The 27,909-nt window shown below is 39.1% G+C and overlaps 1 long non-coding RNA gene across 1 annotated transcript; it reads left to right on the plus strand.

The window, feature by feature from the left end:
* Window positions 1–1,885: 1,885 nt before the first annotated feature.
* On the plus strand, window positions 1,886–27,909 carry LOC126076951 (uncharacterized). Its single transcript, XR_007517626.1, has 3 exons — window positions 1,886–2,570; window positions 27,064–27,174; window positions 27,538–27,909. It is a non-coding gene; the product is annotated as an uncharacterized LOC126076951 (long non-coding RNA).

Below are 27,909 nucleotides of genomic sequence, written 5' to 3' on the forward strand. Positions count from 1 at the left end.
ATGTATTTGAGAATAACTTTTTTTTGATGGGTATCATGTCTGCTGATTTGTTAGTTCTTAAACATTCTCTTGTATTTTTTAGTGTTTTTAGATCCTTTGCAATCTTTGTCCATTTAAGTTAGACAATGGTCTGTTGACTCTTTCTGCATTGTGTCCAGAATTCAGCAAATCAATCAGAGGAATAGGAATTTCTGAAAATTCTAGTCAAAAAGACCCTAAGGGTTCTTATCAGGCACAGTAAGGCTGGAAACTCTCCTGCTCTTCCTGGCCACCTGCTCCAGAGGCTGCTGCTTCGTTGCATCTTGACAAAACCAGTGCTGTGGGGCAGTTAAGAGCACAGATGTTGGATTTGGATTTAAATCAGACTTGGGTTTGTTTCTGCCTCCAGCGACCTTCCCTTAGTCATGTTTCCACGGGCAACTTGTTTAACCTCATTTGCCATATCTAAAAGACACCTACCTCAGAGATTTATGATAATTAGATTGGATAGAACTTGCAAAGTGCTGAAGGGGTCAATCAATGGTAGTTATTATTATTATTCCATTCGCTCCTCCTTCCTTGGTCCTCTTCACTTCCAAGAGACAAGCTGTTATGTGAGATAGGCTTCCTAAGAAGACCTTTTCTGGCTGTTCTTAAGATAAAAACACGCAGATCCCTTTTGCTGAAGGATAAAAAGAGGTTTTTACAAAATTATGTCTGTCTTACTCCATGTTTTATTGTTTTCTTCCTTCTGAGGTTTTACCTCAAAGTCTCTGTTTTAATTCCTGTGGGTAAAGGCAGTGAGCCTACTTCCAGGCAGAAGACCAGAAGACTAGACTTCAGAGTCTCAAATGGGGACTTAGCCATTTCTAAAGAATCCTTTGGCCTTGATGGCACCTGCTATGGACTGGAACGAGCCCTGGTGGCACAGTGGTTAAGCGCTCATCTGCTAACTCAAAGATTGGCAGTTCAAACTCAACAGTTGCTCTGCAGGAGAAAGATGTGGCAGTCTGCTTCCATAAAGATTACAGCCTTGGAAAGGTTATGGGGCAGTTCTACTCTGCCCCACAGGGTTGCTATGAGTCGGAATCAACAACAACAGGTTTGGTTTTTGGGGGTTTTTTTGGTTATAGTTTGAATTATGTTCCCAAAAAATGTATGTTGTAAATCCTAACCACTATGCCTGTGGTTGGGAGCCCTGGTGGTGTAGTGGTTAAGTGCTAACGAAAAGATCAGCAGTTCAAATCCACCAGCTGCTCTTTGGAAACCCTATGGGGCAGTTCTACTCTGTCCTATAGGGTCCCTATGGGTATGAGTCGAAATTGACTCTACAACAGGTTTGGTTTGGTTTTGGTATGGCTGTGGTTATAATCCCATTTGGGAATGAGTTGTCTTTATTATGTTAAGGAGACAGGATTAGTGTAGAGTATGTCTTAAATCAATCTCTTTTGAGATATAAAATAGATTAAACAAGCAAGCAAAAGAAGCAGGGTTGGGGGAAGAGAGATGCGAAGCCACATGAAGATCGCCCAGGATCAGAAGCTCAAAGGGATGAGGACCTTCCTCCAGAGCCAACAGAGAAAGCCTTCCCTTAGAGCCTGAAATCAGACTTCTAGCCTCCTAAACTGTGAGAAAAGATATTTCTGTTTGTTAAAGCCACCCACTTGCAGTATTTCTGTTATAGCAGCACTATATAACTAAAACAACACCTGTTTCCCTGGACTTCTGCAAAGAAAAAAAACACCTTTGAGATAGCGTCTAAGCACATGCCCCAGTCTGTACAGCAAGCTACTATACTTTCAGTGTCCACAGACAGTTCACATTCAGATGGCCAGAACAGAAACATTTTTTATTTACCCAGCTTCTTCTACCCTTTTAAATCTACTTTTTCCCCTGAATTCCCTTTTTTGGTGACATCCTTTGTCCACCCTTATTTCCCAACATAAAAATTAGGCCCCTTCCTCTTCCTCATCCTCCACATTAACTTAATCACTCAGTCTTGTAGATTTTATCATTTAAATATTTCTCATATGTATGCTCTCTTTTCTACACCTACTGCTGCAGCCTTAGTTTAGGCCATTTTAAAACTTCACTTGGACCATTACAGTAGCCTCTTCTAAAAAACACCAAACCTATCGCTCTTGAGTCAATTCTGATTTTGAGTCAATCCCCACATGTAACAGAACAGAACTGCTCCATAGGGTTTTCCTGGCTGTAATCTTTACAGAAGTAGATTGCCAGAATTTTCTTCCATAATGCTGCTAGGTGGGTTCAAACATCTAACCTTTAGGTTAGTAGTCGAGCACAAACCATTTGCACCACCAAGGGACCTATACAGTAGCCTGTTAACTACCTTTAATCCATTGACTACTCTGCTCTAAAACTGATTGTTCCAAGAGACAAACCTGATCATGCCTTTCCCCTGCTTAAAATCTTTTACAAATGTGGGACCTGTTGAGCTGGAGCCGTGGCCCAGGACATGGACAGAGCCTGCAGAGTTGGGACTGAAACAGCGCTGAGGGTACCTGTGGAGCCTCCAAGTCCAAAGCTGAGGAAGCAGTTAGGGCCAAGCAGGCAGCTAAGGAGATCAGGTGCGTGGTACCTAAAGAATAAATGAGCAAATATGTAAATATATTAAGGATAATGTGAACCAAGTTTTTCACTGTCAGAAGAGGGAGTTACAAATATGGAGAGAATGAAGACTAGAATAAATCCTATGGTGTTGGACTGGAATCAAAAGAACTGGTATGAACTCATTGTTATAGATAGATAAATAAATAGAGGATGGTAGATAGTTCAATCATGTAGACGTGTGTTATGGATTGAATTGTGTCCCCCAAAAATATATGTTGTAAATCCTAACCTTTATACCTGTGGGAAGGAGCCCTGTTGGCGCAGTGGTTAAGTGCTCAGCTGCTAACGAAAAGGTTGACACTCCAAACTCACCAGCCACACCATGGGAGAAAGATGTGACAATCTGATTTCATAAAGATTACAGCCTTGGAAACCCTATGGAGCAGTTCTACTCTGTCCTATAGGGTTGCTCTGAGTTGAAATCAATTCAATAGCAATGGGTATACCTGTGGTTATAATCCCTTCGGGGAATGGGTTTTCTTTGTTATATTAATGAGTCAGTGTTAGTGTAGGGTGTGTCTTAAGTCAATCTCTTTTGAGGTATAAAAGAGCAGATGAAGCAAACAAGCACAAACATAATAGAAGATACATGGCACATGATCTCCAAGGAACCTGGGAATAGGAGCTGAAAAGAGACAAGGACTTTACCCCAGAGCAGACAGAGAGAGCACCTTCCCATAGAGTCAGCTCCTTGAATTTGGACTCCTAGCCTCCTGAACTGAAAATAAGTATCTGTTCATTAAAGCTACCCACTTGTGGTATTTCTGTTATAGCAGCACTAGGTAACTAAGACAACTGTGTGTGTGTGTGTGTGTGTGTGTGTGTGTGTGTGTGTGTAAAGATCTAACAACTCAGAGGGCCTCATGGCAATGAGCACACAGTTTCCAGATCTAGATCTCTAAATACCATTCTACGCTAAAAGAAGCCAGGGCTCCTGGAGAATTGGCTGATTCCAGAACCAAAGCACAGAAAACAGAAGAACGGTCTGGAGGATCTCATTGTGCCAGAACATAAAGCTTAGCTCAAAAATGATGGAGAATATAAAATGGACACAGTAGCCAACTTCAGTGTGCTCCCCCTAGCTACGCCAGAGACATCTGAGCATCAGAATAAATAATGATACTATTGGATTATAACCCATTAAAAAAGTAGTAATCAATGAACTCACACTGATAAAAATAAACAAATGGGGCACAAGGATAAGCTCCCCTTTACAATAGAATGTCAACTAATAAATGTTGTGATGAAATGATGGAGTTAGAAAGTCACCATTTGGCAACCATTATAGTAATAATTTATTCAGGCAAGGATCATCAATGGATGATAAAACAATTGGGTGAAAGTTTGTTGAGCAACAGGATATTTACACAGTGTCAATGTAACTCCATATAAAACATGTATAATTTAGAAAAGGAAAATAGTAACTTCACAGTGGAAAAACCTGGCAGATTCTCTGTCTTACTTATCTAGTGCTCCTATAACAGAAATATCACAAGTAGATGGCTTTAACAAACAGAAGTTTATTCTCTCACAGCTAGGAGGCCAGAAGTCCAATTTCAGGGTTCTGGCTTCAGGGGAAAGCTTTCTCTCTCTGTTGGCTCTGGGGAGGATCCTTGTCATCAATCATCCCCTGGTTTAGGAGCTTCTCAGCACAGGGACTCCGAGTACACAGGACAAACTCTGTTCCCGGCTCTGCTTTCTTGGCAATCTCTCTCCTCTCTGCTTGATTTTCTCTTTTATATCTCAAAAAATATCGACTCAATATACAACCTAATCCTGTAGATTGAGTCTGGCTTCATTAACACATCTGCCTCTAATCCTGCTTCATTAACATCATGGTGGTAGGATTTACAACACATAGGGAAATCACATCAGATCACAAAATGGTGAACAACCACACAATGCTGGTAAGCATGGTCCAGCCGAGTTGACACACATTTTTGGGGGACACAATTTAGTCCATAACACTCTCTGAGTGAAGTTATCAAACTTAATGTCACCAGTAATGGGACACATCCACTTTGCCCGTGTCCTGATATGAAACACTGAGAACACAGTATATGTTCTGTAGTGTTCCTTCCAAAAATGCATAATTGATTCTAATCATGAGGAAACATCAGAAAATCCCAAATTGAAGGCATCCTGCAATTAATTGATCTGTACTGTTCAAAAATGGCAACGTCCTGAAAGACAAGGAAAGATTTGAGGAACTGTTCCAGACTGAAGGAGACTAAAGAGGCATGACGAGTAAATGTGGCATGTTGGATTTTAGACCTGAAGAAAAAAATATTTTTCCTTTAAAGAAAATTAAATAGTATTGTATCCTTGTATATTCCCTGATTTTGACAGTTGTTCTGTAGTTACATAATTGTCTCAGAACACAGACGGATGAACAGACAGACAGGTAGATGATAATAGATTCTGAGAGACAGAGAGAAAATGAGTGATAAACATGGTAGAATGTTAACAATTGGAAAACCTGGGTATACCAGAGTTGTACAATTCTTGCAACTTTTCCTTAAGGTTAAAATTACTTCAAAATTAAAAGTTTTTTCTTTTTTTAAACCCTCCCTAGTTGCTCATCACGAAACCAGGCTCTTTGTGTATACCCCTGTCAAACTTGTTAGCCTCATCTCTCTCTGTTCTTAATGTCTTGGCCTTGACAAAATAGCAAACTGCTCATGGTTCTCTGAACACATGAGTTATTTCATTCTTCCATGTTTTCATACATGCTGTTGCCTCTGCCTGGGCTGCCTTTCCCCTACTTGATCTCCTTGGTGAAATTACTCTTTCTTCAAAATCCAATGCAGACACCAATTCACCCAGAAAACTTTGCTGACCTTCTCAGCTCTAAGTAACCAATCCCTCCTCTGTGCTACCTCTAAGCCAGATACTAAGTACTGTGTTGCAATTAACAATAAGTTTTGTTGTTAGTTGCTATTGAGTCAATTCTGACTCATGGCACCCCATGTGTGCAAAGTAGAATTGCTCCATAGGGTTTTCAAGGCTGTGACCTTTTAGAAGCAGATCTTCAGGTCTGTCTTCTGAGGCACCCGTAGGTGAGTTTGAACTGTCAACCTTGTAGCTAGTAGTGGAGCGATTAACCATTTGTGCCACCCAGCAACACCACAACAGTAAGTTTAGGTAGCATTTAGTAAGGTTTTACTATATGATAGGCACCATGCTATTTACTTTTAATCCTCACAATAACCTTCTGAGGAAAGTACTGGTATTAATCCCATTTATATCTCTCTTTATATCTCTCTAGCCCAAGGTCACACAGCCACTAGTTGGCTGAGCCTGAACTTGAGTTCAGATCTGTATGACTCCAGATCCCGTACTCTTAACTAGTATATTTCATTGCTTAATTTTTTACCTGTTTTCCTATTAGACCACGAATTCCCTGTAACGGGAGGGCTTATATCTTATTTTTCTCTCTATTCCCCCTAAGCTTATCACAATGCTTGGCATATAATAGGTGCTCAACAAATTTTTTCTTTCTTGACTTTTTTGTAGGTTATTCTGTCACATATGCAAAAAGACACATATACATATATATCTTCATATACATATGTGTGTGTGTATAACAGACAGAATGAACCTATTGTATCAGTCAGAACTTAGCAGAAAACAGATGGCACACTCAAACCAGATAATTTGAAAAAACTTTAATAAAGCGACTGTATATTAAGGCACGCACAGGTCTTAGAAAACGATAAGGAATAGTGAAATAACTGGGGGTTACTAACAATGGGGTAACATTTCCCAGGCAGGAAGGAGTAAGGGGATTGGGCGATTACCAGGACAGAGCTGAGTGGAGACGGCATCCAAACAGGCGATGTGACCTTTGGTTAAGAGACTCCACTGGCCCAAGGCAACCCTAAGGATAGGAAGTTGGAACCTCACTCTCCTCCCTTCTCCCCATCTCCTGAAAGCTAGAAGGATAAGGAACACATTGCTTTACAGTAGACTATACAGGCAAGGGCAAGATTGAGAAGGATGAAGAATGGATCTGGAGTGGCAAATAGAAGATAATCCAGCAAAATGGTGTACCCACCACCCAGCTTAATAAATGGAATATAGCCAGTACAGTTAAAATCCTTCATGTACCCGTCCTCAGTCTCATCCCCCTTCCTCCTAAATTTTGTATTTATTGTTCTCATGGATATCTTAAAATTTTATAATGGCATCATACTGTGCATAAGTCTAGACCTTGCCTTCATCACTTGTAATTATGATTGTGAGATTCATCCTTGTTGACATTTATAAATATTTTCCCTATCATATAGATTTCCATTCTCTGAATATACAACAATATATCCATTCTGTTGATGGACATTTAGTTTGTTTTACCTATTTTGCTTTTATAATCAGTGCCGCCATAAAAATTCCTATACTTCTGCAAAAAAAAAGTTATTTTAAACATAAAATCGAATAATGGAATTATCTGATCAGGACTAGCACTTTCCTCGTTTTGACGTATTCTCATACTTGAGAAGCATCATGGTTCAGTGGTATGAACAATGGATTGAGAGTCAGAAAGCTCTAACTCATGTTTCTTGTTCCCAGCTCTTTGTCTTGTGAAGACACTTAAAATTTTTGAGCTTTTGTTTCCTCGTCTCTAAAATGCTATTACGAAAATCAGATGAGTTGATGCTTATGAAGACACTTTGTAAATCATAAAGCTCCATACAAATGTAAGTTATCACTGCTTATTGTTGCCTCCCTTTCTATAATGTAAGTCCTGTGAGAGCAGGAACTTTGTCTTTCTTTGCTCTCCATTGTATCCCAAGGACACGGAATGAAGATTGGCATAGAACAGGCATTGCATTTGTGTTAAGACTACCTGTTTTAACAAACAACCTCAAACTCTCAATGGCTTAAGAAAATCAGTGTTTATTTCTCTCTTATGTCATAGTTAACTATAGGCCAGCTGGGAAAGCCCTGGTCCACACAGTCAATCAGAGATCCCAAATCCATCTTGAGGCTCCACTACCTCCTAAGTTCTTGGGAGTTCTCACCCGAGGACAAGCTGGCACATGATTGTGGAGATCATGCAAGAGGTTTAACAAGCCAAACCTGGGAGTGGTGTACACCATTCCACTGGCCAGAATTCAGTCACTGACCACATCTTACTTCAAGGAATGCTGGAAAATGTAGTTTAACTGTGGCCTCAAGAAGAGGAATAAATGAGTTTCATCAGCAGCTAGCCAGTCTAATATTTCAAGAAATATCTGTGAAATGAAAGAAATGCATATATACAAATGCAGCCTAATAGTCATTTGATTTTTTTGTTAACTTCACACTAATGTCTTAACACTGAACTTGCAACAAATCAAATGGCTACAGCATTTTCACTGTGTGTGCTGTTAAGGCCTCATTGAGAACCTAGTAGTTTCTCAAGAATCCCAGTTTCCCAGAGGTTGGTTACCAAATCCTACTGCTGACCCATTCGTAGACTCCTGCTGTAATACCACCATGGCAGTATTTATCTTCCTTAGGAAACAGAGCCAGAGCTATTTTTCCTGAAATGTTTCTTCTAAAGTTCCCTGAAATGATGGACCTGCTGGTCAAGGGACTAATCCCTTTCTAGTCCATTCTGAAGCAACAGGGGATCTACTTGTGGATTTGTTGCTTCTTCACCTCAATCTTCTTCACAGGTGAGCACCCCTGGACTAAGTGAATGTTAGAGCTTCCAAGATCAGGGCTTAAAAGATCTGCAGCTTCAACTTTAACCTCTCTTGGAACACCCTGTCTTTGTAACCAGCCACCATATAAAAAGTCTGACTATCCTGAGAATTTTTGTATCGACATCACATTTCTTTCTTCTTTTTTTTTCCTATATACCAGCAGCTATATAAAAATTCAGTTTTACAGGTTTGTTGATGTAAGTGTGAAAGGTAGAACAACAAAGCTTCTAGATGATGTTGGTGTTGTATGACATCAACTTGATTCCAAATCATAGCAACCCAACAGGACAGGGTAGGCTATAATCTTTATAGGAGCAGATCATCAGGTCTTTTCTCCCTCGGAACAGCTGATGGTTTTGAACCACTGACCTTTCTGTTGGCATCTGAGTGCTTAGCCATTGTGCCACCAGGGCTCCTTATTTCTGTATGGTAACATTGTAAAGTATCTTCATGACCTTGTGGAAAGCAACAATTTCTTAAACAGGACACAAAAGCTTCATTTATTGAAGCCCACGCTTTCCCCCCGTTCTGCATACCATCTTTGTCTTAAATAAAGTGTCCATATGTAAGTGGATTCATGCCTTGACACTACTGTTATATAGATCTATTTGGATATCCCTTGTCTCTATTCTAAGGAGCCCTGGTGGCACAGTGGTTAAAGTGTTCAACTGCTAACCCAAAGGCCAGTAGCTCAAAACCACCAGTGGCTCCGCAGGAGAAAGATGCGGCAGTCTGCTTCCATAAAGATTTACAGCCTTGGAAAACCTATGTGGTCATTATGAATTGGAACCAACTTGACAGGAGTAGGTTTGGTTTGGTTTTGGTTTTGCCTGTATACTAACCAAAAAAAAAAACAAAAAAAAAAACACCAAAGACCCGTTGCAGTCTAGCCAATTCCAACCCATGGCAACCCCGTGTGTTTCAGAGTAGACCTGTACTCCACAGGGTTTCCAATGGCTGTGACATTTTGGAATCAGACTGCCAGGGCTTTCTTCTGAGGTGCCTCTGGGTGGATTTGAACCACCAGCCTTTCAGTTAGTAGCCAAGTGTTAAACCATTTGCACTGCCCAGGGACTCTGAGTCCATGATAGTAATAATTACAACCCATTGAATAAAACAGGATGAGTCATGGTCATCATAAAGTGATAAATTAATAAACTGAGTTTGATGAGCAATAGAATATTTATATGGTTTCAAAGTACTTCCCCACAAAATGTTTTATTAATTATAAAGGGGGAAAAGTAACTTTAAAGTTGACAAGCCTGACAGACACCACTTTAGTCCATCAAAGTAAACACCATCAACAATGGGACAAATCAAAACTGTGTGCTACCTGATAGAATGAGTGCTTCATTCCCGTGATGGCTCTTCCAAAGATGCTTAATCTGAATCTGATCATAAAGAGACATCTGATAAACCAGAATTGAGGAAGATTATACAAATTACTACCTTGTAACTATCAGAAAAGGAGCCCTGACAGTGCAGTGGTTAAGCACTCAGCTGCTAACCAAAAGGTTGGTGGGAAAAAGATGGGGCAGTCTGCTTCCATAAAGATTACAGCCTTGAAAACTCATGTTTATCTTGTATCATGATAAAAAAAAAAAAAAAAAAACTGAAATCTTCAAGTAGTTCCAGTAGTTTTCTTGTGGATTCTTTGGGGTTTTCTGTGCATAAGATCATATCACCTGCAAATAGGGATACTTTTACTTCTTCCATACCAATTTGGATGCCCTTTATTTCTTTGTCTAGCCTAATTGCTCTGGCTAGGACCTCCAGCACAATGTTGAATAAGAGTGGTGATAAAGGGCATCCTTGTCTGGTTCCCGATCTCAAGGGGAATGCTTTCAGGGTCTCTCCATTTAGGATGGTGTTGGCTGTTGGCTTTGTATAAATGCCCTTTATTATGTTGAGGAATTTTCCTTCTGTTCCTATTTTGCTGAGAGTTTTTATCATGAATGGGTGTGGAACTTTGTCAAATGCCTTTTCTGCATCAATTGATGAAATCGTGTGGTTCTTGTCTTTTGTTTTATTTATATGATGGATTACATTGTTTTTCTAATGTTGAACCATCACTGCATACCTGGTATGAATCCCACTTAGTCATGGTGACTTATTTTTTTGATATGTTGTTGAATTCTATTGGCTAGAATTTTGTTGAGGATTTATGCATCTAAGTTCATGAGGGATATAGGTCTGTAATTTTCTTTTTTTGGCGAGTCTTTACTTGGTTTTGGTATCAGGGATATGGTGGCTTCATAGAATGAGTTTGGGAGTATTTTGTCCTTGTCTATGCTCTGAATTCCTTTAGTACTAGAGGTGTTAACTCTTCTCTGAAAGTTTGGTGGAACTCTACAATGAAACTATCTGGGGCAGGGTTTTTTTTGTTGGGAGTTTTTTATTATATTTTCAATTGCTTCTTTTGTTATGAGTCTATTTAGTTGTTCTACCACTCTTTGTGTTAGTTTGGGTAGGTAGTGCATTTCTAGGAATTCATCTATTTCTTCTAGGTTTTCAAATTTGTTACAGTACAATTTTTCATAGTAAGCTGATACTTTTTTTTTAATTTCAGTTGGGTCTGTTGTAATATCACCCATCTCATTTCTTAATCGGGCTTCCTCACCTGTTTTTCTTTTTTCAGTTTGGCCAACAGTTTATCAATTTTGTTAATTTTTTCAAAGAACAACCTTTTGGTCTTGTTAACTCCTTCAATTGTTTTTCTATTTTCTAGTTCATTTAATTCTGCTCTAATTTTTATTATTTGCTTTCTTCTGGTGCCTGAGGGTTTCTTTTGTCATTCTCTTTCTATTTGTTCAAGATGGAGGGATAATTCCTTGATTTTGGCCCTTTCTTCTTTTTGTATGTGTGCATTTGTTGATGTACATTGACCTCTGAGCACTGCTTTTGCTGTGTCCCAAAGGTTCTGATAGGAAGTGTTTTCATTCCACTGGATTCTGTGAGTTTCCTTAATCCATCCTTAATGTCTCGACAGCACTGGGTTTGGTTTTTCTCGTCGTTTTTTTTTTTTAATGTCTCCTTACGACCCAGTCATTTCTGAGCAGAGTATTGTTCAGTTTCCAAGTGTTTGATTTCATTTCTCTGCTTTTTCTGTATTGATTTCTACTTTTATGGCCTTATGGTCAGAAAAGATGCTTTGTGATATTTTGATGTTTTGAATTCTGCTAAGGCTTGCTTTATGACCTAATATGTGGTCTATTCTAGATAATGTTCCATGTGCACAAGAGAAGAAAGTATATTTGGCTGCTGTTTTGTGGAGTGTTCTGTATATGTCTATGAGGTCAAGTTGGTTGATTGTCTCATTTAGATCTTCCCTGTCTTTACTGAGCTTCTTTCTGGGTGTCCTGCCCTTCACTGAAAGTGGTGTGTTGAAGTCTCCTATTATAATTGTGGAGCTGTCTATCTCACCTTTCAATGCTGTTAGTGTTTGTTTTATGTATCTTGCATCCCTGTCATTGGGTGCATAAATATTTAATATGGTTATGTCCTCCTGGTATATTGTCCCTTTAATCATTATGTAGTATCCTTTCTTGTCCTTTGTGGTAGATTTAACTTTAAAGCTTATTTTATTGGAAATTAACACTGCCACTCCTGCTTTTTTTTGATTGTTGTTTGCTTGATCTATTTTTTTTCCATCTTTTGAGTTTTAGTTTATTTGTGTCTCTGAGTCTAAGATGTGTCTCTTGAAGGCAGCATACAGACGGATTGTGTTTATTTATCCATTTTGCCATTCTCTGTCTCATTATTGGTGCATTTAATCCATTTACATTCAGTGTAATTATAGATAGGTATGAATTTAGTTCTGTCATTTTAACGTCTTTTTTGTGTGTTGTTGACAGTTTTTTTCCCACTTAATTTTTTGTGCTGAATAATTTATCTTTATGTATTGTCTTTTCATCTTATTCATTGTTGTTGATTTTGTGTCTGCTGAGTCTCTATTTTTTTCTTGTATTTTGTTTTGATGAGTAGGATAGTTAGTCTCCTTTGTGGTTACCTTAATATTTACCCCTATTTTTCTAAGTTTAAACCTAACTTTTATTTCTTTACATCGCCTTGTCTTCCTCTCTGTATGAAAGATCTATGGCTACATTTCTTAGTCCCTCCTTATTGTTCTAATGTTGTCTTCTTTACATAATAACATAGCCGTTTTCCAGTTGTGAGTGTTTTTTATCTTGATTTATTTTTGTGGTTTCCCTGTCTGGGTTGACACCTGATTGCTCTGTCCAGTGTTCTAGTTTTGGGTTGATAGCTGATATTATTGATCTTCTAACCAAAGAACTCTTTAGTATTTCTTGTAGTTTCGGTTTGGTTTTAATAGATTCCCTAAACTTCTGATTATCTGGAAATGTCCTGATTTCACCTTCATATTTGAGAGACAGTTTTGCTGGATATATGATTCTTGGCAGGTAATTTTTTTCTTCAGTGCTTTATATAAGTCATCCTATTGTCTTCTTGCCTGCGTGGTTTCTGCCAAATAGTCCGAGCTCATTCTCATTGACTCTCCTTTGTAGGTGACTTTTTGTTTATCCCTATCTGCTCTTAAAATTCTCTCTTTATCTTTGGTTTTGGCAAGTTTGATTATAATATGTCTTGGTGACTTTCTTTTAGAATCTACCTTATGTGAAGTTTGATAAGCATCTTGGGTAGATATGTTGTCATATTTCATGATATCAGGGAAGTTTTCTGCCAACAAATCTTCAATAATTCTGTCTGTCTTTTCTGTTATCCATCCCTGTTCTGGTACTCCAGTCACTCATATGTTATTTCTCTTGATAGAGTCCCACATGATTCTTAAGTTTTCTTCATTTTAAAAAAAATTCTCTTATCTGATTGTTCTTCAAATATATTGGTGGCAAGTGCTTTGTGTTCAGGCTAACCAATTCTGCCTTCCACTTGCTCATTCTCCTCTGACTTTCTATTGAGTTGTTAATCTACTGAATTTCTGATTACTGTCTCTCTATGGATTCTTGCAGCTTATTAAATTTTTCATTACATTCTTGAATAACATTTTGAATTTCTTTAATTACTATATTTGTATGTTGCTTGGCTTGTTCTGCATATTGCCTTATCTCCTTCCTAATTTCTTTCCTGATGTCTTGAAGAGCTCCATATATTAATCTTTTGAATTGTGCATGTGGTAGTTCCAGGAAGGCACTTTCCTCCAGAAGATCCATTGATTTTCTGTTTTGAGAGCTTGTTGAGGTGATCATGGTTTCTGTATGTGACTTGATATTGACTGTTGTCTCTGAGCCATCTATAAGTTATTGTATTAGTTTATTTAATGTTTGATTACTGTATCCTAGTTTCTTGCTCTGTTTTGTTTTGATATGTCCAAATGGGTTGCTTGAGTGAGCTAGCTTGATTATTTTCACCTTCGAAGCTGTGACGTCTTGTCACCTGATGTCTGGATCTGTTATCAGGTATATCAGTCTAGGAGTCTGTTCACTTTTCTTGTATGAATTCAGCTCAGGTGTCCAGGTACCTGATCATCAAGTGAGTGGTACGGGCTCTGTCCTATAGTCTTAGAGGGGCAGGGGTAACTGGTGTAAGTACCGGTATCTGGTTGCAGCAGAGGGTCACACTCTGAACAAGGCAGGGGGCTGAGAGCCATTCCCCGAATGTCTGTGAGAAAAGCACATCCCTGTTCCCTAGAGCATACAGGTGGGTGGGTTCTGCAGACGGACCATGGGCACCCAATGCTTTTGTTTGTAAGAACTGGGAGGTACCAGTTATCCTTCGACCTCTATCGCAGGTGGCTGGGTGACCAGAGTGGGGCCACCTGTGGTGTCCTGCTCTAATGCATATCTAAAATGTGGAAGTGGTTCTGAAACTGTGAATGCATAGAAGACTCAGAAGGAAATGAGGAGGACTGTTAACAGCAGAAAAGGCACAGTTGTTGAGAAACAGCAGCAGAGAAGAAGTGGCAGCAACAGCAGCAAACGCAAACCAGCAGCAGAACCAAGAGACCAGCACCACACAGCGCTGGAGCCAACCCACGGAGCGAGAAAGCCGAGTGCCTGTGTGTGGGAAGCTTCCTGGCAGAGTGGGGTGCTACCAGGCACGTATCGGTGGAGCTAGGCTTGCCGACCCATGGAGCAAGAAAGCTGAGTGACTGTGTGCAGGAGGCTTCCTGACAGAGTAGGGTGCCTCCAGGCACTTATTGGTGGAGCTACAGAGCTTTGGAACACTTGTCCCTGTAGGGCAGATGCAGGCGTGAGGCCTGAGAATTGAGAGGTCAAGAAACAAAAAAGTGGAAGCTAAAGAGACAAGGAACACAAGAAGCCAAGCTGCTTCAGCCTCAAAAGGGGTTTCAAAGTGTGAAGCCATGGTGTCATAGATTGAACCATGTCCCCCCAAAACTGTGTGTATCAACTTGGTTAGGGCATGATTCCCAGTATTGTGTGGTTGTCCTTTTGTGATTGTAATTTTATGTTGAGAGGATTAGGATGGAATTGTAACACCACCCTTACTCAGGTTACCTCCCTGATCCAAGGTAAAGGGAGTTTCCCTGGGGTGTAGCCTGTACCTCCTTTTATCTCCCAAGAGATAAAAGGAAAGGGAAGCAGGCAAAGAGTTAGGGACCTTATACCACCAAGAAAGCAGCACCAGGAGCAGAGCACATCCTTTGGGCCCGGGATCCCTGTGTCTGAGAAGCTCCTTGACCAGGGGAAGATTGAGGACAAGGACCTTCCCCCAGAGCAGACAGAAAGAGAAACCCTTCCCCTGGAGCTGATGCGCTGCATTTGGACTTTTAACCTACTTTACTGTGAGAAAATAAACTTCTCTTTGTCAAAGCCATCCACGTGTGGTATTTCTGTTATAGCAGAACGAGATGACTAGACCATATGGCTTCTGGTGTCTCTAAGGATGGAGTTACCATTCAGTTAAACTAGGAGAATTGTGGCTCTAAAGCTGAGGGAGCAAAGTTGCTGTTTCAGTGGACCTGGAAGGAAGAGCTGAAGCCTGGGGCTGAGGGGCCTCCACTCAGAATCCGGAGAGTGTGGCCAGTACCTAGAGTCTGGAGGACAGGGCAGCTGCGTAAATAGTCTCAGAGAACAGAGGCTTATTTTCAAAGCCTTGAGGGCTAATGTAATGTGTTCTGCTGACTTGGTTGGTGCCTATTATGCCTTTTTCCCCTCCAATTTCTCCTGTTTGTAATGGAAATGTCTAGGCTGTGTCCGTTCTGCCATTGTACCTTTGGAAGCAGGTAACTTGTATTCTAGATTTCGCAGACAAAGGGGAATTTTTGGATTTGGGACTTGGAGTTAAGACTTTTGCTATGATATGATAGGATGAACATGTTTTGCATGTTGCAAGAATGTGATTTTTGGGGGACCAAAGGGTGGAATGTCATGGATTGAATTACGTCCCCCCCAAAATGTGTATCAACTTGGTTAGGCCATGATTCCCAGTATCGTGTGATTGTCCTCCATTTTGTGATTGTAATTTTATGTTAAGAGGATTAGGGTGGGATTGTAACACCACCCTTACTCAGGTCACCTGCCTGATCCACTGTAAAGGGAGTTTCCCTGGGGTGTGGCCTGCACCACCTTTTATCTCTTAAGAGACAAAAGGAAAGAGAAGCAAGCAGAAAGTTGGAGACCTCATAACACCAAGGATGCATTACCAGGAGCAGAGCGTGTCCTTTGGACCCGGGGCCCCTGTGCCTGAGAGGGTCCTTGACCAGGGGATGATTGAGGACAAGGATCTTCTTCTAGAGCTAACAGAGGGAGAAAGCCTTCCCCTGGAGCGGACACCCTGAATTTGGACTTTTAGCCAAAAGTCTACTTTACCATGAGAAAATAACCTTCTTTTTGTTAAAGCTGTCCACTTGTGGTATTTCTGTTATACCAGCACTAGGTGACTCAGACAATGTCTATGAGGTCAAGTTGGTTGATTGTGTCCTTTAGATCTTCTGTATCTTTGTTGAGTTTCTTTCTTTATGTTCTGTCTTTTACCAACAAAAATAGTGTTGAAGTCCCCTACTATTATTGTGGAACTGTCAGTTTTACTTTTTAGTGCTGTGCTTTATGTATTTTGGAGCCCTGCCATTGGGTGTGTAGATATTTTTTGTGGTTATGTCTTCATGATGGGTCATCACTTTAATCATTATATAGTGTTCTTCTTTGTCTTTTATGATGGATTTTATTTTAAAGTATATTTTATCTGAGATTAGTGTTGCTACTCCTGCTCTTTTTTGGTAGCTGTTTGCTTGATATATTTTTTCCATCTTTTGATTTTTAATAAATTTACATCTTTGTTTCTAAGGTATGTCTCTTGTAGACAGCATATGTATGGATTCTGTTTTGTTTTTTTTTTTTAATCCATTCTGTCACTCTGTTTATGGCCATTTACATTCAGTGTAATTATTGATAGGTGTGAGTTCATTGCTGTCATTTTGTGGTGCTTTTTTTTTTTTTTGTGGTGCTGACATTTTCTTTGTCTTGCTCTCCTGTGCTGAATTCTTTTTATTTGTGGATTTTTCTTTTCTTTTTGTTTTTAATGAGACCTTATGTTTTTCTTCTTTGATGAGTAGGTTTGTTAACTTTTTGGGGGTTACCTTGAAATTAACCCATGTCTTCCTAGGTTTGAACCAGTTTATTATTACTTGGTATCGCCTTGCCTTCCTCTCCATTAGAAAGTTCTACACCTACATCATTTATTACCTCTTTTATTGTTCTGATGTAGTTGTCATTTACAGATTAGCCTCTCTGATTCCTTGTTGTAAATCTTTTGGTTTTGAATAGTCCTTGAGTGTTCATTTCCTAGGTTGGTATTTGGCTGGTGTGATCTTGTGTCCTAGATTCAGGCTGTCATCTGGTGTTATTTGTTCTAAAAACTGAAAAAAAAAAAACTGAAAGGCTCCCTTTAATAATTTTTGTATGTTTGGTTTTTACATATTCTATTAATTTCCGTTTATCTGGAAATGTCCTAATTTCGCCATCATATTTGAATGAGAATTTTGCAGGATATATTATTCTTGGTTGACAATTTTTTTCTTTCAAGGTTTTATGGATGTCATCCCACTGCCTTCTTGTCTTCATTGTTTCTGCTGAGTAATCAGAGTTTAGTATTTTCGTTTCCCATCCATATGTGACTTTTCATTTTTCTTGAGCTGCTCTCAGGATTCTTTCTTTGTATTTGGTTTTAGCAAGTGTGATTATGATATACCTTGGTTATTTTCTTTTGGGGTCGATACTATATGGGGTTTGTTGAGCTTCTTAGATCATCACCTTTTCATCTTTCATGATATTAGTTTCCTGGCAGCAGGTTTTCAATGATCTTCTCTTTGTTTTCCATTTTCTCCCTCTGTTCTGAACCTCTGGTCACTCAAAAATTTTTGCTTTGGATTTTATTCTACATAATTCTCAGAGTTTCTTGATTTTTTTTTTTTTTGTTCCTTTTTCTGCTTTTTCCTCAGACAAAGTGGTATCCAAGTATTTGTCTTCAATTTCACTGATCCTGTCTTCCATTGTTTCAAACTTGCTCCTCAGACCTACTGTGCCAGTGTCCATTTTTGAAATCTTGTTGTTTATCATTTGGATTTCTAATTGTTGTTTTTGTATGATTTATATTTGCGAATTTATTTTGACATTTTGTTCCTGTATTATTTGCCTGAATTCTTCAATTATTTTGTCTGCAATTTCCATGAATTTTTCCAACTTTTCCATGAATTTGTCTATTTGTTCCTCATTTTTGTATGCTTTTTTTCAACTCTTGGATAGCTCTGAATATTAGAGATTTGAATTCCCTATCAAGTAGTTCTAGTGCCTTTTCTTTTACTGGAAAGTCATCTGGTGTTTTATTTTGAATGCCTATAGAGTCACTATGAGTCAGAATCGACTCTACGGTGATGGGGTACTGGAATCATCCTGTCCTGTTTTTTAATATGTTTTGATATTGTGTACTGTCTTCAGGACATTTGGTAGTTATTTTCTTCATTTAATTGATTGTAGATTTGTTTGTTTCATCTTGCTTTTTTGTTTTATTTGATTATGTCTGAGCAGGTGGGCTGTGCATTCTTTGTTGTTTGCTTTGTTGTTGTGGGCATGATACTTTTCACCCCCTTGTCCAATGGGCAGGGCCAGTCACTCAGCTATGGTGTAGCAGGGCAGGTCCAGCTGAATTGGAGGGGCTGGGATGGGTTGTTTGCAGCATGTGCTGGGGCCAACAGGGCAGGCTGGGGGTCAGTGCAGGACAGGTTAGGCTGTGCCTGTGCTGCTCAGAAGTGTGATGTTCATTTCACAGTGCAGGTGAGCAGGACAGAGGCGGGACGTTGTGATGTGTGGAGCTAAGATGGGTATGGAAAAGAAGAGATGGACAAGAGATTAACAGGAGCCAAAAAACAAACAAAACAAAGTGCTGAGGGAGCTTGCCATTGGAGTGGAGAGATGAGAAACTGAGAAATGAAGAAAAGCAAAGAGAAAAATAAATAAATAATATATATTTTGAAATGCCCCCAGAGATCCAGCTACTGGAGAAGTGGCTTCTAGGTCTCAGGCATAGCCTGTCTAGAAGAGGCAGAGTTGGCACACAGTGCAAGGTATTCAGGAGACAGGAAAAGAAGGAAAGCAGAGAGAGATGACAAACTGAGAAATGAAGAACAAGGAAAAGAGAAAAAAAAAAAGGACCTGAGGGATCCCACTGATGAGGCTCCGCAGACCGGAATGGCTCCCAAGCTGTGCAGTACAACCTGGCTAGAAGGGGCAGAGATGGCACACAGTACCAGGTATTCAGGACACAAGAAAAGAAGGTAAGTAGAGAAAGACGAGAAACTGAAAAATGAAGAAAGACAAAAGGAAAAAAGAAAGAAAATCCCCCCGGGGTCCTACCAGTGTAACTTTGCAGACTAGTAAAGTGGCTTCCAAGCCGTGCAGTACAGCCTAGCTAGAAGGGGCAGAGGTGGTATACAGTACCAGGTATTCAGGAGACAGGGAAAGAAGGTAAGTAGAGAGAAATGGGAAACTGAGAAATGAAGAAACACAAAAAGGAAAAAAGAAAGAAATGCCCCCAGGGATCCCACTGGTGTGGCTGCACAGACTGAGGAAGTGACTCCCAAGCTGCACAGTACAGCCCAGCTAGAAGGGACTCCTAACACAAAAAAGAAAAAACAAACAAAACAAAACAAGAAGGCCCCAGGGACCCCACCGACGTGGCGGTGCTGACCAGGGAAGCAGTTTCCAGCCAAGGGGCATTTCACAGCCTGTTAAAAAGAAGTGAAGATGGCACATGAAGCCAGGTGTTCAAGGGAAAGGAGGGGGAGGAGGTGAGAGGCAGGGAAGAAACCAAAAGAAGCTGAAAAAAGCAACATCAGCAACAATGAAAAGGCATTGAAGGAGATGTCAGTGTAGGTGGGATGAATCCAAGTGGCATGGAGCTGGCACTTCCCAGCCAGCCAAACAACCTTGGTCTGCTGGGAAGCGGCAAAGGCTGAGCAAGGGGAAGAAGGGTGGGCGGTAGGAAAGCATATATCACTGGTTATCAGGTTCTCTGTCTCCTGCTGAGAGCTCCGTGAAGCTCCTTTCCCATACTCCCTGTCCGCCAACCTCTGACAGGAGCCCAAGATGGAGAATCCATGGTGCATTAGCTGATAGGGGACCTCCACTTATATCTCCTTGTTCTCTGTTCTCTGTTAGATTTTATTCCGTTCAGTGCTTGGCTGAATTCTTTATCTCTTCCTCTGACACTTAAGGTTCCAGGATTGATATTTATCTCTGTTTTACTTAGTTTTTCAGGTCTTTGCTGTGGAGGGATGGCGTGGTGCTTCTGTCCATAGTGCTATGTTGGCTCTGCCCCTGGTAGTATCTTTTTCTTAAAGGTCTTCAAATCTGATTTCCCTTCTGGGGAAAAAGTCTAAATTTATCTAAAATTCAAAATATTTTCAATGCATAAAGATATTCACAATATCATACTTTATGAAAGACATTTATCAAAATAAATGTCTAAAAATTAGGGAATAGATAAGTAAATTATAGAGCATATATCTAATGGAAAGTTGTGCTGCCCTTAAAATTGTTTATAAATGTATGCTTTAACATAGGGAAATGTTATTATATACTATTAAGCAAAAAAGGAAAGGATAAAAAATTATAAAAACAAACACAACTCAAAACAGAAGCAAAAAAAAAGTATTGGAAAACATAGCAAAATATGGATAATACCTATCTTTGAATGGTGGGACAATGACAAATTTTTTTTTTAATTTTTCTATATTTTCCAGTATCCCTTAATGAATGTATGCTTTCTTAAAATGAAAAAAAAAAAAAAATGGTATCTAAAAAAAAGAGCATTATTTCTTTAGCTTACATAAAATGCTATTTATAATAATATGAAGTTCACATCATTTGTCCAAAATTCCCTATTTCTTTTTAATCAGTTAAGTCTTCTGGGTTTCAGTTCAATTATAAAGATGGACAATTTTACAACATTCATTTCCAGAAAATAGGGTTTAAGGAAGAGTTCTGAGCTCACAAGCCAAATGAACTCCTGGGACTGTCTTTTCTACTTTTCATAGAAAACATATGGTTCATTCTACAATTCAGCTTCAGAATTAATTGACTCAAATTCTGTACTAATAGAATTCTACCATTTATAATGGAATCCCTCAGATAAATATCAACCAAGTGCTATAAAGTTTAATTTGAAATGTGTTCCACATCACAGTCTGGTTTCCCTTCACACCATTTAACAAATTAAAATGGCAAGTGGCATCATCTGCTAAGCCTTTGGAGACAGCAAGAGATATTAAAGAGTTGCTTGAATTTATTTCTGCTGATATACTCTACACTGTGTTATAAAACTGTTCTAAGATTGATTACACAGACAAGTTAAAAGTGAATTTTTCTTTCTTTTAGATTGATCTGGAGATGTGGTATAAAATAAGTACCATTCTGGTCTTTGGTCTTTAGTGTTTGTGACAAATTCAAAAGAAGTGAAAACTTTGAGTAATTAGAGTAAGACAAACATCCATAAACTGTGAAATATTTGATAACGACATTAACACCAAAGCCACGTTGCAAATTCTGAACTTTCTCATTCAAGTTGTAAAAGTAATTCATCATCTACAGGCTAGCAGGACCTAAAACATGGAGACTTGATTACCCAGGAACATAACATTTATGTCTAAGAAAATAGCCTTTTATATTCTGCTGTGTCCATAGCAAGCCTTTTAGCAAAGAGAGGAGCCTAGGAAAGAAGCAAGAAGTACAATTCTTTTATATCTTTCAGTTTGGGCTCAAATTACACAGAATGGTTTCTTATGCCTTCCAAGTAGGTAGCAGGAAAGCAAATACACTATCCCAAACCAGTTTGTAAGTTAAAAGCACACATCCATTTGTTCTATAAATTAATCAGCTTCTTTTCTGATAGTTTAGCCAAACTTCTTAGGAGCCTTTCTACAGCTGCCATTTCACACGGTTGGTGGTACACTCACTCACATGAAATGAGTTTACTGATTTCTCTTGCTTCCTTTCTTAGCGAAATGGTCCTTTTCTATCAGTGCTTTCTGGTTCCTCTATTTGCATGGCCTTATGTCTCTCAGAGGAACACACACCACATAGCATATAAATTAAGAGTTTTATAGTATCCATTCATGGACCTTGATTTATAGCAGGACTCCATTTCAGTTCTATACTGGGCATGTCTGAAAGCAGTGCCAGAGGTGAGATCTACAGAAGCTAGCAGAGAGAGCTCAAAGGAGAGGTCAGACATGCTACCAAGGTCAGAATGCCTTTGTGAGAATGTAGTTCATCCAGTGGTGAGTACAGCTGCTGTTTTGAGACTGACCACCATGACTGTGTGATGCTACTTAATCAAGTGTCTCTTGGTAGTACAGAAAGTGGCAATGAGCAACCTGGCATTGAATAAGCCATCTAATTTGCTTTACTCCAGTCTCATCAGCATCAAAATGAATAATGCAATTCAGTTCTCTTTCCTTATTTTGCAGTTAAATCATATTTCTTCTCACAGCACTTCGTGCATTCAGACAATTTTTTTTTCAATAATAGTCTTTACAACAAGAACATTAGCAATGAGTCTCTGAGGATTCTCAAGTAATTTTATATTCAGTACTGTTTATGCCATGTATTTCTGATAGTCTTTGTAAAGATGAACAAAATAGTCTTCCAATTCATGATGTCAATTCAACTTATTTACAGTATTGATACTACCTACAATTACCTGATTCTATAATTTATAAAAACTGAATGACATGACCACATACGCTTTTGGAGGGCTATCTTAAAAAATCTAATATTAGTGAACCTGCTCCTGTAAGGTTTCTATCCTCTTTTAAAATAAGCAAAAGTAGAAGTTCCTGAACAGAATCATGTTATACTCCCAAAAATCTTGAAGACTGAATAATATTGAAGAATATTTGCCATAATAAGATTTCTCTCTTCTGTTTCACTTATGAAGAAAGCATTTGATGTTTGTGGGATTATTGAAAGAATCTTTCTTACTAACACTGTTAGTGATATTCAAAGATTGAAATGCAATCAATAGCTTAGTGGAGATATTCTTGATTTAATTGAATAGTTGGATTTTCTTTATCAATTCAGAAAATAAAGGAGGGGCTTCTAATATAAAGGGATTTCATAGGATGCCAGAGAGCTTTGCTGGGTCAGTGGTAGAATTCCTTGCAGGAGACCCAGGTTCATTTCCCGGACAATACACCTTATGTACAGCCACCACCCATCTGTCATTCAAGGCTTGTTTGTTGCTATGGTGCTGAACAGGTTTCAGATGAGCTTCCAGACTAAGACAGACTGGGAAAATAAGGCCTGGTGATCGACTTCTGAAAAATCAGCCAGTGAAAATCCTATGAATCACAACAGTCCAATCCCATTTTGGCTGGGGTTGCCATGAGTTGGAGGCTGACAATGGTAGCTAACAGCAACAACATAGGATGCAAATAGAGAGCTCTTGCCCATGGAATTAGTAAAACATAAAGTGTTCATGTTCACAATAGGTAGAGCCTGGGCTCATGTATAAAGAATTCTACCCACGCTGTGGTTACAGCTGTGATGATTTAGGAAATTTGAAGATGTCGAATATTGATTGTGAGTGACAAAGGGCCTTTTGGGGGTAATATGCTACCCTAGATCTCAGCATTCACAGTATTTTCATTGAATAACCTTGATTACCCACGTGATGATTCTAAGAGGTCCAGGGAAAGATGTCCTAACATACAACAGTGTTTGCTCATATGACTACGCACATCATGGACAGAAGTCAATTACTGTTGCAATGTATTAATCTTCAGCAAAGATCAGCAAAGAATTAGTGTTCTCCTCCCAAAGCCTTTGTCAAAGTTGTTTAGGACATCATGCTAAATATTGGTGTCCAAAACCTTTATTGATTAGAGCATCTCAACCACATATTTATCAACAAATTTCTAAGTATTCAAGAAATGAGTACTTCTGTGTTATATTTGTCAGAGTAGGCTAAGTGCTATAACAAACAAAACCCCAAATCTTAGTACCTGGCACAAAGTCTAGGAATTGTTCTTGGCTGGGCAGCTCTCCTAGGCTATTCTTCTTCAAGTGGTCACTCAGGGATCCAGGCACTCTTCATCTTATGATACTGCCATCTTAAATATGTGGCTTCCAAAGTTGCCATGGAAGGGAAAGCACAGTGGATACTTACCTCCTTGACCTGATATGAAGCCCAACACTTCTGTTCACATTTCTTTGGCTAGATCCAGTCATAAGCCCACCTAGATTCAAAGGGACTGGAAAACATAGTCTCTGACTAGAAAGCTGCTTCCCAACAACAACTTTACACTAAGAAAACAAATTTTGAATGTTTCTTTTTTAAAACAATATTTTATTGTTTTCAGCAAAGGTTTATACAACAGTTTAGGTTCCTATTCAACAATTTCTACCCAAATTTTCAGTGACATTCGTTATATTCTTCACGATACATGAACATTCTCATTTTCTCTTCTGGTTGTTCCGTTTCCATTAATCTAGTTTCCCTGCCCCTTACATTCTCATCTTCGTTTTAAAGTAATTGTTAACTGCAGAATTTGAATCTTTGGTGGTCAGCTAGCCACCTCTGCTACTAACAGCAATTCTGATGTACATTTCTCTAAATTCAGTTGAATTGGAAAGGCAATGATTAAGAGCCAGACTGCCTGGCTCTGCTATTTACAGGCTGTATGACTCTGGAAATATTACTTACCTTGAACCTCTTTGCACCTTAGCTTCCTCATCTGTAAAATTGAAATAATATTATTCAGAGGTTTGAACACACTAACTTTAAACAGTGTCTGGCACACAGTTAGTACTCCATAAATGTTAGTCATTGTTATTATTCTTCTCACAGAGTCTGCCACAACTACAGTTCCTTCTGAGGTAGGCTCAAGAGCCCATAGCCTTGGCTGCATCTTAGACTAGGGATAGACAGCAACTTAAGTGTGAGAGCTCTTCACATTCAGCTCTTCAGAACTGAATGAATGGACCAATAGTCTCTCTTGTGAAGACTGAGTGTATAACACACAGAGTAAGTCAGCAGTGGGTGTAGAATTAAAAAAAAAAAAAAAAACCCAAACACACAGGTAGAAGGCAATGATCAGAAACCATCAGAAAATGAATAAACAGAAGCATAGTCAGAAGCCAAGAATGGCAAAAGCTAAGACAGTGGAGAAAAGTCAGTTCCTTGCTCAGTAGTAGGAAGAGCAGCTATAGAGAATAGTTGAGTCACCAGAAAGGTATAGACTGCAACAGGGATCAAAAACAGCATGATAACACAATGGAGAGAGGTTTATTCTAGTGTGTGTGTGTGTGTGTGTGTGTGTGTGTGTGCGCATGCACGCGTGCACGTGTCTGTGTGTTGGAGAGAGGGGGAGGTGGCTGACTGTATGGCAGATTTTTATCTTCCTTACTTAAAGCCCCATTACTTGAGAATTTCAAGGGATGGATTACCCAATAAGTAAGGTATGAACAGGCTTACTTGTGCTTACTTACTAATCTGTAGTGCACAATTTCACCTGTTTTTCACCACATCAAAGATGTGGTACAACCCTTGTAAAATTGTGCACTACAGATCAGTAAGGAAACAAAATGAAGCCCATGCATACCTTGTTTACCAGTTAATCCACCCCTAAATAATTTATTTCCTAGCATGTCATTTTGGCTTGTGATTTGAGAAAGCCTAACTGCCAACACAGCCACTGTGATTCATTTGAAATTCAGAAATTCAATTTTTACTTACAGCCCAGTCTGTCCTATGTCCCAGACGCCCACTCAGGGAACTTGTAAATGAGGCAGAGCTTAGTGATAGCTACCAGGCTGCCCACAGAGTGCTATTCCCCTAAGGTTCTCTTAAAAACTCAAGCTCATGGTTTCCAACTTGGTCTTTCTTTAAGATGATTTCTACCAAAAGGCAACTTGGTCCTCATGCAAATGGTTCCTCATGGGTCTATCCTACCAGTTTACCAGACATCCCTGTTCACATCTGAAACTTAACTAATTTCAAACTGGGACTCCTTGCTATGCTTAGATACTATCTGGTATATTGTTTCTTCCTAGTTCTACCTACCTGATTAGAAGAAAGTCTTCAAGTATTATTGCACAAATACATATGCTATTGTCACCACTAAGGCATCTCTATAGACATTAGCAAGTGCTAAGAGTGACACAAAATATTGTAGAGATGAGAGAAACAAAACCCACTTCAATCATGTGCCAGTCAACTGCTTAATAATAACCCACTGCCATCTAGTTGATTCCAACTCACAGGGTCACTGTGAATCGAAATCGACTCCACGGCAACACATTTTGGCTTAGTCTAATATGTGTAATTAATCATAGATTTGCCAGGCTTCAGCAGCTTTGCAGAAATTTTTCACAAATAATAAATCACTGAAAGACAGAATCTTAGAATAATCTAGAAAGCTGTTGGTAATTCACAGGACCAAATAACAAAGAAAATAAAGACTGAATCTATCATAATAAAAATAATAACACATGGAAAATGACTGAATTAGATTTGTCCAAAGCAAATTGTTTATCCAAATTGAACACAATTAAATACAGAAAATGAAGTTTTGAACTAGTATTGGGGGTTTTGGAACAATTTGCCATGATCTAGGTAAAAGTTAACTGTAAATCTGATTATAATAAATCACTAATATAGTTGATTGAACTGTTTTATTCTGAGTTTACGTATTTCTCTGGTCTGTAGCACTTGTTCATTGTTTATTTGCTTTCAATGTCTGTACTTTTCTCAGAAAAGTATTTTTTCGTAAGATGCTCTCCAAAATAGTTTGATAAAAGAATGGGCAGTGAATGATTGGCCTGTGTAAAAGAAAGAATGTTTTTCTTAAGTATTTTGGTCATTGTTCTTGAGGCGGCATGGCAAAGTGCCTAGGAGCACAGACTAGAGCCAGACTATCTGGGTCCATACTCTGACTCATTCTGACTCTGCACTTGTTAAGGCATGAACCTGTATGATGCACATGGTCCCTCAGTTTCCTAATCTGAAAATGGGGATAATAATAGTGCCTATTTTATAGAGCGAGATGAGGATTAGATGAGATTTCAGATGCAAAGTCTTTAGAGAACATGCCTGGCATATAGTAAATGGTAAGTATATAGTGAGTGGTTTCTGTTATTATTCCTTCAATCTATGTATGAATACTTTTCATTTCACTAAAAGAAAAAAAAAAGCTTTAAAGAAATTTGAACTTTAAGAACTGCTATTAATTTGATTTACATAAACCGAGTGTAACTTAAATTTTCAGGCTAGAAAATGTCATGCATACTGAAGAGGAAAATATCCAGGACATATGAAGTGAAAGAATTCTAAGGTTTGAGGAAAATTCCTATGGCAGGAGACAGCCAAGGAACTGCAGGTGAGCACAGCAAAGAGCAGAAGCAAGAGATCCCATATGACAAAGGGACTAAAGAAAACCCCAAACAAATATGCCCAGCTGGCATGCCACAGGTCTGGCTCTTAACCACTGCCTTTCCAATTTGATCTTAACAAAGCATTTCAATTCGATCTGTCGGTGATTTTTCCCCCCTGTGGAACCATTTCTTCTATTTCATAAGTGGACACCGTAGGCAGACACTTATGGTGCCCACGTCACGTGCCTCAGGCCCACCTCTGATTACCACAACATGCTGTGAACAGTTACGTACAAGTTAAGGCTCAGACTGACAAGAGGCCTACCTGAAGTTCATCTTGTGTTTTTCTGCTTCTGCTTCTGCTTCAGGGTCTTCTCTGAAGATGCAGGTGCTTGCTCTTGCAGCAAGCACAGAGTCACTACCACCTTCTAGAGTTTCCCCACAGTAATGCTGTGATCAGTTACTGTTTATCATTACACTTACGTTGTGTTTCTTAAAATTCAGAGGAGAATAAAATCTTGCTTGTACCCATGTGTCATTTGCTGAAAAAAGAAGACAGCGGTGAAAAATATTTTATCACACCCTGGCTGCTTCACATGTTTTTGAGACCTACCTTGAGCTGTAGTTACTTACTTGAGTTTCTGGGCCATATTTAGAAACTTTAAGTTGATCCATATAGAAAATCATAACAACCATTATCTTGGTAAAGATGAAAAAAAGAACGAGAATGTTCAAGACTG

This window comes from Elephas maximus, chromosome 5 (assembly GCF_024166365.1).
Source record: "Elephas maximus indicus isolate mEleMax1 chromosome 5, mEleMax1 primary haplotype, whole genome shotgun sequence".
NCBI lineage: Eukaryota > Metazoa > Chordata > Mammalia > Proboscidea > Elephantidae > Elephas > Elephas maximus.